General features: G+C 40.3%; 1 long non-coding RNA gene across 1 annotated transcript; it reads left to right on the plus strand.

Annotated features, from left to right (window-relative positions):
* The first annotated feature begins 243 nt into the window (after positions 1-243).
* On the plus strand, positions 244-11,087 carry LOC309479896. Its single transcript, XR_014199463.1, has 3 exons — positions 244-1,392; positions 1,525-1,572; positions 8,740-11,087. It is a non-coding gene; the product is annotated as an uncharacterized lncRNA (long non-coding RNA).
* The last annotated feature ends 2,960 nt before the right edge of the window (positions 11,088-14,047 follow it).

The following is a 14,047-nucleotide window of genomic DNA, read 5'->3' on the forward strand; positions in this document are numbered from 1 at the left end:
GCCACAGAGGCCATGCACCACATGTGAAATTATATCAAAATAACTTCAATATGTTTTTTTATATTGCTGTTTTTCATAAGGTGAATGGAGGTACTGTCCTATACAGTAGGTGTTCTATAAGATAGATAGATTGGATGGATGGATGGATGGATGGATGGATGGACCCCAGAAAAAACTTGACCCAGTTGACTCATCAGTTCATAAGTGCCTTTAGATCACAGTACTACAATTACCATGGTCATAATGCACAAAACCAGAATGGCCCCTAACTCCCCCATATATATTTCAATCATATATGTATATATACATTCAATCATATATGAACTACTAATGTCCCTGGTTTTCATTTCAGAAATCTGGTCACCTTAGTCTTTCCGTGCAGGTTGGAGCTCTGCCTTTCATTTGCAAGCGGGTGAGCGTAATTCTTTGTTCTCACTGCTTTGTGCTGGACTTGAGCCAAGAGCTTAATTTAACGATATGAGTTTCTACATGTGTAATGTGGAAGGTGCTGCACAGATGCTTGGAGTCTCACAATATCCACCCCACACTGAGCAGTCACTCACACATCATGTTTTTGTCTGAACGTAAAGCTTCCAACAGTGAGTTAAATGGAATATGTATGTCTTGGGATTGGGAAAGAAAGTCCAAATTAGACATGAGCTTGAGGAGTCATTTGATCTTTTCTATGATTAGCTGATGACAATGATATCAATTGCACCCTTCAGCCCTCCTACCTGCGAACTTAATAGGTGAAATCTGCTGTTTTGACTGTCATCTCACCAGTCATCTCACCTCTACCCCTCCTCTTTCTCCACACAACACACATTCACAGAGGTCCTGGCGATTTTCACCTCCAACCCAGCTCATGCTATCAAATGTCGCATGACTTCCGCTTTCTTGGAACGTTACCAGACAAGGCCCATTCTCCACTCATCACCAGTCAGACCTTACAGAGTAGTTACCAAGATTAATTTGATGTGAATGAAAACAAATCTGTGAAGGACAGACATGCAGTTCAAGTCATACTGTGTATCTGGGTGTCAATTGTTCTGTCAAAGGAACATTGAAAATATATCTTTACACAAACTTTCTGTGGGCAAAAACTCTAGAAAATGTGTGTTGTGAAAATTAAACATGACCTTCCCCTTTAGTGAAGAGTTCATTATATATATATATATATATAGGACATTCAATTAAAAATGTCTACTCTGATGGAGAACTCTGACTTTGATTCTGATTTGCCATTGTAATGTATAAATGAAACTTTCATTCGTCATATATAATAGTTCTCCATTGTTGTCTCTTGGCTTCTTTGGTATAGATGTGATATCATACAGACAGTGGGGCCCCTGTGCAAGCCGGCAGCCAGGCTTGTGGTCTCATCATTTGTCTGTGAGTGAGTCCATTTGAGTGCACTTAGCACATTGAGCAGGCCCACTGTTACAGCCCCTCTCATAATTTGCTAACACCTTTGGCTGCAAAGGCGACTAACTTGTCACTCACCATTTGACTCTCACACTTTAGGAGTTGTTTCCGTAGCAGAGGTGAGATGATCCATCCTACCCACAGCAGGTGAATTTTTTATGTATAAATGTTAGGTTTGAACACAGCTGTGCCAGATAAAAAAAAAATTTTAAATAAAAAAAAAGCAGGGAGAGAGAGATAGAGAGAGATATATGAAGACGAGTACAAGATATGAAATTTAGTGTGTTTTTTAAGGAATTGTCTCTTTTTGTCTTTCTCTCAATTCTCAATTTCCAAGTCCTCTATTGGCATGAGTGTTTTACATAAAATATTGCCATAGAAACAATACATTAATACAATTACATATTTTTGTGCAAACCATGATACATTTTTTTCAGGATTCTTTGATGAATAGAAAGTTCAAAAGAACAGCATTTCTTTGGAACATTCTGGAAATGTCTGTACTGTCACTTTTGATCGTTTTAATGCATCCTTGCTGAATAAAATTATGTATTTATTTTCTTTTATTTATTTATTTACTTTTTTCACATCTTACCCCACACATTTGAATGGTAGTGTATCATAGTTTTGCTAAAAATAAATTAAAAAAAGTTAAGTATCAAAAACAGTTTTAAACTTTGACAATAAAAAGAAATAATAATAAGCCTCTTTTGGCGTAAAAAAAATAATGTCATGATTTACTAAAGATACGCAGTGAAAAATTTGCACTGAAAAGGCGTGGACAGTAATTTTTGTGGCTGACCTTATTGCATATACATTTGTAGGAGTTTCCCTTTCAGACGCAAAATTTATGGGAGGAGAGTATTTAAATGAATCACGCAAGGTGATTTACTAAGGTTTGTGCTCGTCAATGTACTGGTGTTTGCACCATTATTTAGAAACCAGGAATGGTGAGAGAACATTGTGCTTGGTACGTTTTTTTTGGCCTAAAAAACAAACTTGAGTCTCTAACCGACAAAGTTTAAATCCCATCTGGCTAGTGCGCTTCCCATAATGTTTACGCATTAGGTCAGTAGGTGGAGAGTAGGCGGTCTTTAGTGGCTGTTTGGACGCATTCGACCAAATGAGCATATACACTGCGAAAATGAAAGTTGTCCGACTACCTCTGGAAGTGATCGAAAGTGGACAAGCTCAAACCAGACTCCGTTTACACCTGTATTTAGCGTCGTCCACTTGTGATCCGATCGACCAAAACGCATCTTAATACCAGGTATAAACAGGACCTAAGAGACTTCTTTCAAAAACATTTTATTTAATCATATTATTATATGTTAATAAATTAGAATAAAATAAAATGCAATGAATAAAAAAAAATAAAAAAAAACTTACAGCAAAATATTCACAGACATACTACTTTTTTCTACAGTGAATGAACAAACACATTCTGTCTCCCTCTCCCTCCCTTTTTCTTGTTTACGTCTCATCGATAAATTGCCACCACAGATGTGGCTTTTTTTTCTTTCATCTTTCATGCTCAAAAGAACATGAGACCCATTTTACTACAACCCCCCTGCCCCACCGCTTCAGGCTATACATGAGACAGTCTGGCCAAGCTGAACACACCAGAGCAAAATAATACCCAAAAGCCTCTACTCTAGGGATTACTCCAGTCTCTCTCCTCTCAGGCCTTTCTGCCTTCCAGCTGCAAGGGCCTCCTGTGATCCAGGGCCACTGTCCTGCACCCACGGGGGAAATGAGGGATGCTGGGCCGCGTGTGGCTTTGCTGGAGAGAGTCTATGGGGTTTAAAGTGTGTGTGTGACCGCAGTACGGCTGTATGTTGTGCTCAGTCAAACGGTTAAATGCAGCTTTTTGTCCACCCACAGCTGCTGCTGTCCGCGTACCACCTTTCCTCTGTCTGAATTTGTGTTGTTGTGGTTGTTTATGCCTAAGTCCTGTCAGGCGGCCACAGCGCTGCGGTCAACAATCTCCTCCTGGGCTCCCATGGGGCCTCTTTGCACATCTTTCCTTCCTTTAGCCTGCTAGTGACCCTGCGTTTGTGATCATAAGCCCTATTTCACGATTGCTAACATTGCTGTGGTGAATTTAACGTTAAAATGATTTATTGATCATTATCTATATCTGTTCAAGATTACATCATTTGCTTCTTTATTTGTTATAGTTGCTGATTAAAGGCTTTCATCGACTTTAAATAAGTGTTGTTTAAGCACCTGGGATGTATTTTAGAGAGAGATCGTCTTCACAGCTCATGGTTTTCTCAGTTGTAGCCTTGGCCGAGCCACTGGAGACTATTTTAGGGCTTGATATTCTTAAGTGTATGGATGGATGTCAATGCATTCGACGTATAATTCTTTCTGAGAGCCATTCTTCCTGAAGGTCGGTGAGGCAGGGTGGATGCATTTGTTTCCTCTGGGGCTCAGAGGACAGAGAACGGCGTTTGTTCATAGACACAGCTGTTGATTGTTATTGGATGTTGGCTAGCACCAAGGTCTCTGAGAAGCAGAGAGCCAGAACCAGAGAGTATTCACGGTATTCACTATTGTTGTGCTTAATGGACAGAAAATTACAGACAGGAGCTGCCATGTTCTGCCTTTGTCTCTTGCACACAAAGGAACCAGAAGACAATTTGAGTCTCGAACCAAAGAGACGAGAAATCAGAATCCTTTTCAAAGGATAAGTCACTCAAATACGTTGCTAGAAAGCTTGACCACGTTGGCTACTCTAGTCACACTCCTATTCTGTCTCCATTGTTTCGTCCAAACTCAAGTTTTCCACTTTCCCCTACACCCGCTGGTCTATTTTCACATTGCACTTTTGAATCTGGTGTGTTTGCCTCATTGACATGAGCTAATAGCTAGAGCTAGAAGTTCTGAATACAAGCCTATAAAAATGGATTTTTAAATGAATCTTATAAATCCAATTGAGCATCCGTGGGATGCGCTGGACCAACAAGTTCAATCCACAGTGGCTCTACCTCGCAACCATGACTTAAAGGATCTGTTCCTAACGTTTTGGTGGCAGATACCACAGAACACCTTCAGGAGTCTTGTAGAGTTCATGCCATGTCAGGTCGGCACTGTTTTGGCAGTACTGTAACGAGCTGAGGAAAGATGAGGATCTAAATGCAGGGTTATTTAATAAAGTAACACATAAAAAAGAGAACACAGAACTCGAAGAACAAAGGAACAAAACCAGGGGGATCACAGAGGCAGAGGCAACCATTACACGTACAACAACTGACAAAGTAACAAGTGAAACACAAGGGCTATAAATACACAGGGACAAACAAGCTTAACTAAGTAATGAGGAAACAAGATACACCTGGGAACAATCATGAACTAATCAACAGAAAAGACTACAAAGGACTACAAAAACATGGCACAAAACAGGAAATAATAAAAGTCCACACAAAACAAGGTGAACACAAGAAAGGAATCATGACTTAGCCCCCCACTTAAGGAGCGGATTCCAGACGCTCCTCAGTAAACAGTCCAGGAGGGTGGTGGAGCGGTGGCGTTCTCTGGGGAGGGATGGAGGGCCAGGTCCATGGAGAGGAAAAGGGCCTGGAGACTGCGGCAGGACGGAAGGCCAGGGCGGGCCAGGCTGTGCAGTCGACCAGCGGAGCTGGCTGTGCAGGCAGCCAGGGCGGAGCAGGCTGTGCAGGTTCTTCGGGTGACCATGGTAGAGACAACCCTTCGGGCGGCCATGGCGGAGACGGCCCTTCTGGCGGCCATGGCGGAGACGGCCCTTCGGGCAGTCATGGCGGAGACGGCCCTTCGGGCGGCCGTTCAGGGCTGAGCGTTTCGGAGACAGCCTCCATGGACGGGTAGCCGGAGTTTTGGACTCTGGAGCTGGCTTGTGGGCTGATTGGGCTCAGGGGCCGGCAGCGAATTCTCAGGAGCAGTGGCGACCATTTTGGCCATCTTGTCTGAGGGCTGCGAGGTGGCGGCCATCTTTGCTGAGGGCTCGGCAGGCGAGGCGGTGGCCATGTTGGCCGGAGACGAGGGCTCAGGCGTGGCGGCGGCCATCTTAGCCGGAGATGAGGGCTCAAGCGTTGTGGCGGCCATTTCGGGACGAGACTCGGGCGTGGCGGCCATCTCGGGACGAGACTCAGGCATGGCGGCGGCCATCTTGGCCGGAGACAAACTCTCAGGCATGGCTGACATGATGTGAACAGTCTCTGGCTGGGCAGGCATGATGCGAACAGTCTCTGGCTGGGCAGGCATGACGTGAACAGTCTCTGGCTGGGCAGGCATGACGTTAACGGTCTCTGGCTGGGTGGTCTCGGCGGAACGAGGCATGGCGGCCTGGGGATTTGAGAGCACTGAGACCAGTGAAAATCTCGGGATAGCGGCTGATCGGGCAGATGTCAGTGGCGGATCGGCCAGCCTGGAAGCCAATCCTGTCCACCTTCGGATGGGACGCAATTGTGCTGGCTGATGGTGCAGTCTGCGGTGGACCATGCTCCACAGCCAACGGAGATTCGGCTGTAAAGTTTAAGGGTGGATCCTCCTCCGCTTCGCCCATGGTGAAGGAAGATCCACACAACCGCAGAGCCAGATCTATATATTGGGCCAGGGTCCAGCCAGTATAATCCTCCAGCATCATTTGGGCGATATTCTCATCCAGCCCGCTCCAAAAAAGGTCCATAAGCTGGGCGTCATCTAATAGTGCTACTGTAGATGACAGAAAACCAAAAACTCCTCCACATACCTTTCGATGGACTGGCCGTCCTGAAAAATGGAGCAAAGCACTCTCACAGGATCCTGGTTACTTCCTGCTAGATCCATATTTTGGTCAGTTGTTAATCTTTCAGATTTAGGTCTGGATTTCCAGGCTACTTATAAGGTGCAATACAAAAAAAATATATATATATTGATCATAATAATAATTTTCTACAAAATTTTCTACTTTTCTAATAAAAAATTCTACTACTATTGCTACTACTACTATACTAATAGTAATAATAATAATCATTATAATTATTATTAATAACTTGAAAAGTTGTTCTGATGAACAGTCATGTGGACTTCAGCACATTTGCAGTTGGTATGAAAGTAATGCATTATATTTCATCGAAGTAATCCGCTATTGATATTCATATGGTTTTAAGTGTGTTTATGTACACTATTAAAAGTAAAGGTTCTTTTATTAGCATCTACTGTATGTTAGCATCTACTGTATGCTTCCATGAATAATCTTTAACATCCATGGAACATTTCCATTGCACAAAAGGTTCTTTATAGTGGAAAAAGGTTCTTTAGATTTTTAAAATGTTCTTCACATAAAAAAATATATATAAAAAAATAAATAAAAAAAAAGGTTATTTGAAGAACTGTTCACTGAAAGGATCTCTGGGGAACCAAAAATGGTTCTTCCATGGCATCGCTGTGAAAACCCCCTTTTTTGAACCTTTACTTTTAAGAGTATATATATATATATATTATATTCCACGACTTTATACAAATAACATTCAGCTGTATCAGATTTCATATGAACATTACTCCAGACACCTTTTCAAGTGGACTCGAGTAATATAGTAATTTGCTTCTGAATCATGTGTTTCTGCTTTCACATTGAGGACATTGGAAATGACCAAATGGAGCTTTATATTGTAACTATGGTATATCAGCTAAATTAGAGCCAACTGACATCAGTATGAATTTTAGAAGCATCTCTAAAATCTGAACATTCTTAGAGAACAAACTGGAGATTATAGGGATTGTTTTTGGTTGCCATTCGTTCTGTGAATTACACCCTGTTGTGACAGCGCTATTACATGAGCCTAAACAAGTTTTGCTCGTAGGAAGTGACTACAACTGCGTCAGTGTTGCATTTCCCAAACGTCTTGCCCCGTTCACCCCTTCAACCCTCAAACACCAGCCCATCCACTTCCCCTGAGATGGACTGTTGTTTACAATGTATGAGTGAAATAATATTTCTGAGCTTTGCTGCAGTCTCCCTCTGGAAGGCACCATTACAACAGTAACAGAGGATTAATTAGAGCTTGTCCCCATAGAGACATTTGAGGCTCCAGTCCTGGTCAAAGGGGAAGCATTAGCTAGTCAGCACGAAGGTGGTTGTGGTACAGCGCATCCCAGGTAATTAATAGGCCTGAGGTGAGGGTAAGTGTGTTATTTATTGGGGTTGGCCTTGAGACATTTTATAGCTTCAGTGAAAAAGGCTTCATTTAATGTTCCTCAGTGTAGTGAGGTTTCAGAGCAAATATATCCAATGTACAATGTACAGCAGCCAAGCTGCCAGTAGAGGGGGCGAGGAAGAGTGCTTTACTCTACATATCTTGGGAGACTAATCTTATGGAGTTATGATTATATCCTCTGAGAACTTGATGTAAATATTCTAAATCTGTAATTAAACCAATTATTCATTGTCACAATGAGTTATGATTCCACTGAATGTACCATATAGAAAATGTTGAAGCTTAAGGGGTCATATGATGCTCTTTTAAAAGTTCATTATTTTTGATTATTATGTGTAATAGAATAGGTTAACATGCTTTAATGTTCAAAAAACATTCTTTTTCACAATCTGTACATTATTGTAGCTCCTCTATTACCAATCTGTCTGAAACTTGCTGATTTCTACAAATCCCCTCCTTTTGAGAAGCTCAAAGTGCTCTGATTGGAGCAGTGTTAACACAGTGCGTTGTGACTGGCCAAACACTTGTAACGCCCATGTAACGCCCATTACATAATCATGAGCTTCAGCTTCCAATTTTGTCTTTACTGTCCCAATTCATGTGGAGGGCACTGCATATATAATTAATGTTATATATCTATATGTAAAATCAGATAATAATTTGTCAATAAATACACTACTGTTCAAACATTTGGGGGATGGTAAGATTTTTGAATGTTTTAAAAGAAGTATCTTACTCTCTCTAAGGCTTTGTTTATTTGATCAACAATATGATAAAACAGTTATATTGTCAAATATGATTACAAATGAACAGTTTTCAGTGTCACGTGATCCTTTAGAAATCATTTTAATATGTAACACGAAACATTTCTTATTATCATCAATTTAGAAAACAGTTGTTCTGCTTAATATTTTTGTGGAAAACAAGATGATTTTTATAGATTTTTTTTTATTATCCCTATGCAGAAAATTTATGGGAAAACTACTTTTTTTATAAAACAACAACCTTGGAAAATTATGGAAAGTTACATGCATTATAATAGTAATAATAATTTGTCATTTAGCTAATGTTTGTATTTAATGTAACTTATCACAGAGTCAATCCCATGCTAAAAACCTTGTGTATCTTTTTCCAGGTATTACAGACTTTCTCCTTGGCAGAACCCAGGACTGTCTTTACCAAAAGACACACCCACGTGTCTCTTCAGCAGCAGGAACTAGAAAAAGAGAAACAAAGCACGAACAAAACAGACATGCAACACTTGTTTGTTGTATATAACGTCAGTACTGTACTCTGCCAAAACACTGTATAGGCCCTCAGCTTAACGGACAGCGCTTTATTTCCACCTCTACTAGCAGTCTCATACACATAAGAGTGCCTGCTTAGTTCAGGGGAAGGCTCACATGACACTGCCTACCCACTATACACCCACAGACAGTCAGACATTCCAGCTACAATGTGAGTGTTTGGATCTGAAGCCATTTTGAAGTCGCCATGCCCGTAATCTATAAAGGGATACGAGAATACGACCGGGAGGAGGGAGGATTCTGGGATGAAGCGAAGCGTTTCCATATGGACAAGAAGGAGGAATACCTGGAAAAAAGCCACTAATCTTTGGCTGTGAAGTTGAGGAGTTTTTAACGCTAATAAACGCGCCATTGGCAAAGTGCTCGCCATAAGGAGGGCCGGCTACATCAGGCCTGTCTTTCCTCAAGAGGGAAGTAGTGTTGTCACATGTGGTCTTAGCTACTTGGAACAAACTCAAAGACTCACTATTAGGGTAAGAAACTCACTTCCAAACCCTCTGAGACACAAAAACCCTCAAACTCTTGGGGAAGACTGAAGAAACTGAAGCTGCAAAGGCAAGATGGCTCCTTTTACAGGTTGAAAAAAATTAGATTAGAACATTCAACTGTCCAATTCTGTAAAAAAAAAGGTAAAGCCTTGTGCATTGTCTCGCCTACGACATTTGGTATTGTGTCTGATGGACACAGAGTGTTTTAGAGGCAGGTTTGTGCCCCCGTCTTGCATAAACAGAGTATTGGATATGGTCACACCACCAGTCCTGCGAGTTTGAGAAATGTCAACATCAGACCCACGGGTGGTTTCGCACTCCACATTCGGTGGCCTTCTGTCTTTCCCCCTGCATTTGGCCACAGGATCAGACAGCTAGTGTCAACACATCTCGACTCCGAGAGCCTCAAAATGCCATCTTGTAGCGACATTATCCGACAGTACGGGGCAAAATGAGAAACGGGGAGGAAGAGGGAGACCTGCGTTGATCTGGGATATGTCACTGGAGATCCACCTCCTACCCTTTTCCGTCACCGGATTGGGCGCAGTGGAAGGGCTCATCTGCTCCTGGGTATCTGCAGCGCATTAAGAGCACAGGGGAGAGAAACTCGGAAATGCTGCCGTGGAGACGAGGATAAAAGTGTAATAATGTGCATGACGATAGGTCCTTTTCACAACGCTCAAACCGTATTACTAGACCTGTCCTCAAAGGCGAGAAGGAAAAGGACAGTTGGAGAAAGAGTAAATGACAGGAACCAAAAATAGTGGCAAAAGGAGAAATGGTGGGAAGGACAGAACCCGAAGGGGGGTCGCGGGCAAGGCGCGAAGAGATAGAAGCAGAGCGAGAGAGTCTTAAAAAAACTGTATAAGGTTTGTCAGAGGAACAAAGGAGATAGGATATCCCTAATCCCTGCAATATTAATGTCTAAAATGTCATTAATAAGCTCAGGATTCTGAGCCTGAGACCACACTAGGATGAAGGTACCTGCCAGGGCTTGTCTGACAGGGCCTTGGCTAATGAATGAATATAAAGCTACTCCAATCAATCACACAGGATTTATCTTCGCCCCGAGTATAGGTGAGGTCTGGTATGGGGTGACCACGACTGTCAAGCATGCCGAAGCAGCAGCCAAGAAACTGTCGTGGCATTACAATGAGGCTTGTATTAATGGCCGCTTGTGCTTTTCTGCCATGTGGGGGAGCAAGCGTAAATGTGTGAGTGTGTGCGCCAAGATTTCTGTCCATATTTTAATTTTAGTAAATGAAATGACATCACTGGGTCATTAACTTCAGGTTTAGTCACTTTACCCTGGGCAAATGGAGGCTGATAAATGTTTAGTTAGCCTTGGTTGTCCACGTAATGTCATGTGTTGCCAAAGTGGAATCAGTCTTCTAAGTGTTCCTGTAAAAGGTCTAAAATATTTACCTGTATTGGTTGTTTTATGTGAAAATTAGATTTGCAGAATTAGATGTACATTATAAAATGAAACTTATTCCTGTGATGACAAAGGTGAATTTTCAGCAGCCACTTCAGTACCAATACATCAGTTTATAGCAGGGTTATTATTGTTAACTAAAACTAACACTATGTATATATAAAAACATTTTTGTTATTTGAAACAAAATAAATGTTTACTGAATTAAAATAAAAAACTTAAACATATTTATTTAGAGGCAACATTTCTCATTTTCGTTTAGTTTAATTTGAAGTACTAATATAACAAACTAAATAAACTAAAACTAATATATACAGATTTATAAAAACTATATAAAAAGATAAACACAACAAAATAGCTAATACTTTAACTAAAATGAAAGAAAAAATATACAAATTGAATATACAAATATAAATTTAAATATATATTAACAAAAACATATAATAGTAATATACTATAGTATACTATAGTATAATATTACTAAAATATAATAACACTGGTCTTTCAGGTCACATGATCCTTCAGAAACCATTCTAATATGCTGATTTGGTGCTTAAGCAAAATTTTTTTCATATTATTATTTATTAAATATTTATAAATTAAATATACATTTTTATATTTGTAGGCCAAAACAATGTATTATTTTATTAAAATATTTTATTTGTGGTACTTCAATGGTTTTGCTGTTTCGTGAAATCTTTTTAATAAAACCAAATTAGTTTGATCCACAGTGAAGTGCTTCCATAGTAAATGGTCTTGGACACACTAAATCTAGCAGCTGCACCCAAAATAGCAATTCATGGGCTATAAGTCATTCCTAAAAAGACTACCGTTCCCTGTTCTTTAGACTGCAATACAAGTCTGTGACAACAGCACAGTCACTAATTACTAGGCTAACAGCTAGTTTGGACAGCCTGTGAGAGCTCAGCATGCAAAGTAGCTTTTGCTTGTCCAGCAGAAAGGTTACAATGTCCATGTCGCAGAGGTCCAAGTAATTGTATGTATATTTTCACGTACCAAAGTCATCGTTGTAAATTTCTGCTCTCTGTATCTCACTGTAGTCTCAGCATGTGGTATTGTCCTCTCGGATGACATTTGTTGCAAGCTGTAATAAAAACGCTCATTAGAGAGTTAGCCAGGAACAGAGAAACAAAGAGGTGCCCTTGTATCTAGTTCAGTGGCAGGCTATATTTTGATGCACTAACCCCAATCATGGGTTTGTGGCACGCTGCGTTTAAATACACAACATTTAATGCTCAAACATATGTTTGGTTTTTTTTAAACATAATTGCCACAAAATTAATGAAAACAGGTTTAATTATGGTCTGTGGCTTTAAAATGGCCCATTAGCCCTGTCTAAAATGGCACCTTTGCTGTTGCCATCCAAGAATTAAGCCTAAATTGGGGTCAATTTGAGTCTGTTAGTCATTCCACTTGAAGGTGCATCATAACATTCACACCACAGGTGTGATCTGCAGAATTAGAGTTCCCTGCACCAGCGTGTACACGGTGCCAAATGACTTGTTCAAACAGACTACTTCACCTCATCAAAGCACTGCCTTCATATCCACTGGGCAGGCATGTCCAAATAAGCTGTGAAAATATTTATAGCCTCTCACTGACTATCCTCTCATTAGCGAGCACTTTTCTCCTCATGCTGCCAGTTGCCAAAAAAGCAGAGAGTGAAATTTATTTTGAATATTCAAAAGGAGATAATCAGCTTGTGTGCCAGCAGTGTGCGGCTCTGTTAGGCATGTGCATGGCAGCTAACGGTGCACGTCTCTCACGCTTTCCATCAATGTTACCTGAGATGTTTTTCTCTCATCCGAAAGTGGGCCGTATGGTTTGGCGAGACTAATCAGGATGATGTGTGTGAGGAGATGGCATGTTTTTAATACATCTACAAAATATTTGATCTTTGAATATGCACAAATGTCATATGTAGTATTTTGTTGTTAGAAAATTTGGAAACACTTTACACTTTACAGTAAGGTTCATTAGTTAACATTAGTTAATGTATTAAATAATATGAACTAACAATGAGCTATACTTCATCTTTGTTAATGTTAGTTAGTAAAAATCCAGCTGTTCATTGTTTGTTCATGTTAGTTCAGAGTGCATTAACTAATGTTAACAAATACAACCTTTGATTTTAATAACGTATTAGTAAATGTTGAAATTAATATTAACTAAGAGTAATATATGCTGAAGAAGTATTGTTCATTGTTGAATATTGTTAACTAATGAACCTTATTGTAAAGTGTTACCGAAAATTCCGATTACAAATAAATGCTGTTCTTTTGAGCTTTCTATTCATCAAAGAATCCAGGAAAAGTTTCTTGAGCAGCAAATCAGCATATTAGAATGATTTCTGAAGGGTCATGTGACACTGAAGACAGGAGTAATGATGCTGAAAATTCAGCAAAAAAAACATTTTAAAATATATTAAAACAGAAAAAAATATTTTGAATTGCAAATATGTTTTATCAAATATACAGCCTTGGTGGGCATAAGAGACAGACTTCTTTAAAAAACAATAAAACATCTTACTGACCCCAAACTTTTGAGTGGTAGTGTATGTATATATTAACTTTAATCGCTTTTTAAAAATGACTTCATTTTTTCTTAATTAAGTGACAAATGCCTATATGTCAATATATCAAATGAGACCTGTCAGCAAAGAGCATGCATCAGTAAATTCTTTACATTCACTATGTCACTGTCAGAGTTAATATCTAAACTTGCAAGAGTACACTCAATGACTTTTGTTGCCGATATGCCCTCGCTGTCAAATAGACAAACCAAAAAAAGACTGTAGTGGATTGTGCTGATGGTTAGTAGTGACCAGACCAAAGTCAACTCATAGGCAGAGGGCTATTTGTTTAGCACCATTTAGTTTCAGGTTATATTTCGGAGGGGTTGTGGCTGCTTGTGTACCAGGTGGTGGACGTGCAGCGTCGCTGGGGGACGAAGCTCTGGAGGAAGACATTGACAGTGGACATTGATAGACACAGATAAGGGCTCGGAGGGACAGTGCTTTTCCGAACACTGGACCCTGACCTTCCCTTTCCAACAAAAGAAAGTGCTGTTTCCAGTGGGATTCAATCAAACGTGTGTCCTGACAATGCAGACGCCATGGGGTTTGAAAGAGCAATGCAGACGTGCTAAAAGTGTTGCAGGAGTCACGGCCTTGACAGATTATCTGATTTAATG

The sequence above is a fragment of the Leuciscus leuciscus genome (genome assembly GCF_965113295.1).
Source record: "Leuciscus leuciscus genome assembly, chromosome: 17".
Lineage (NCBI taxonomy): Eukaryota > Metazoa > Chordata > Actinopteri > Cypriniformes > Leuciscidae > Leuciscus > Leuciscus leuciscus.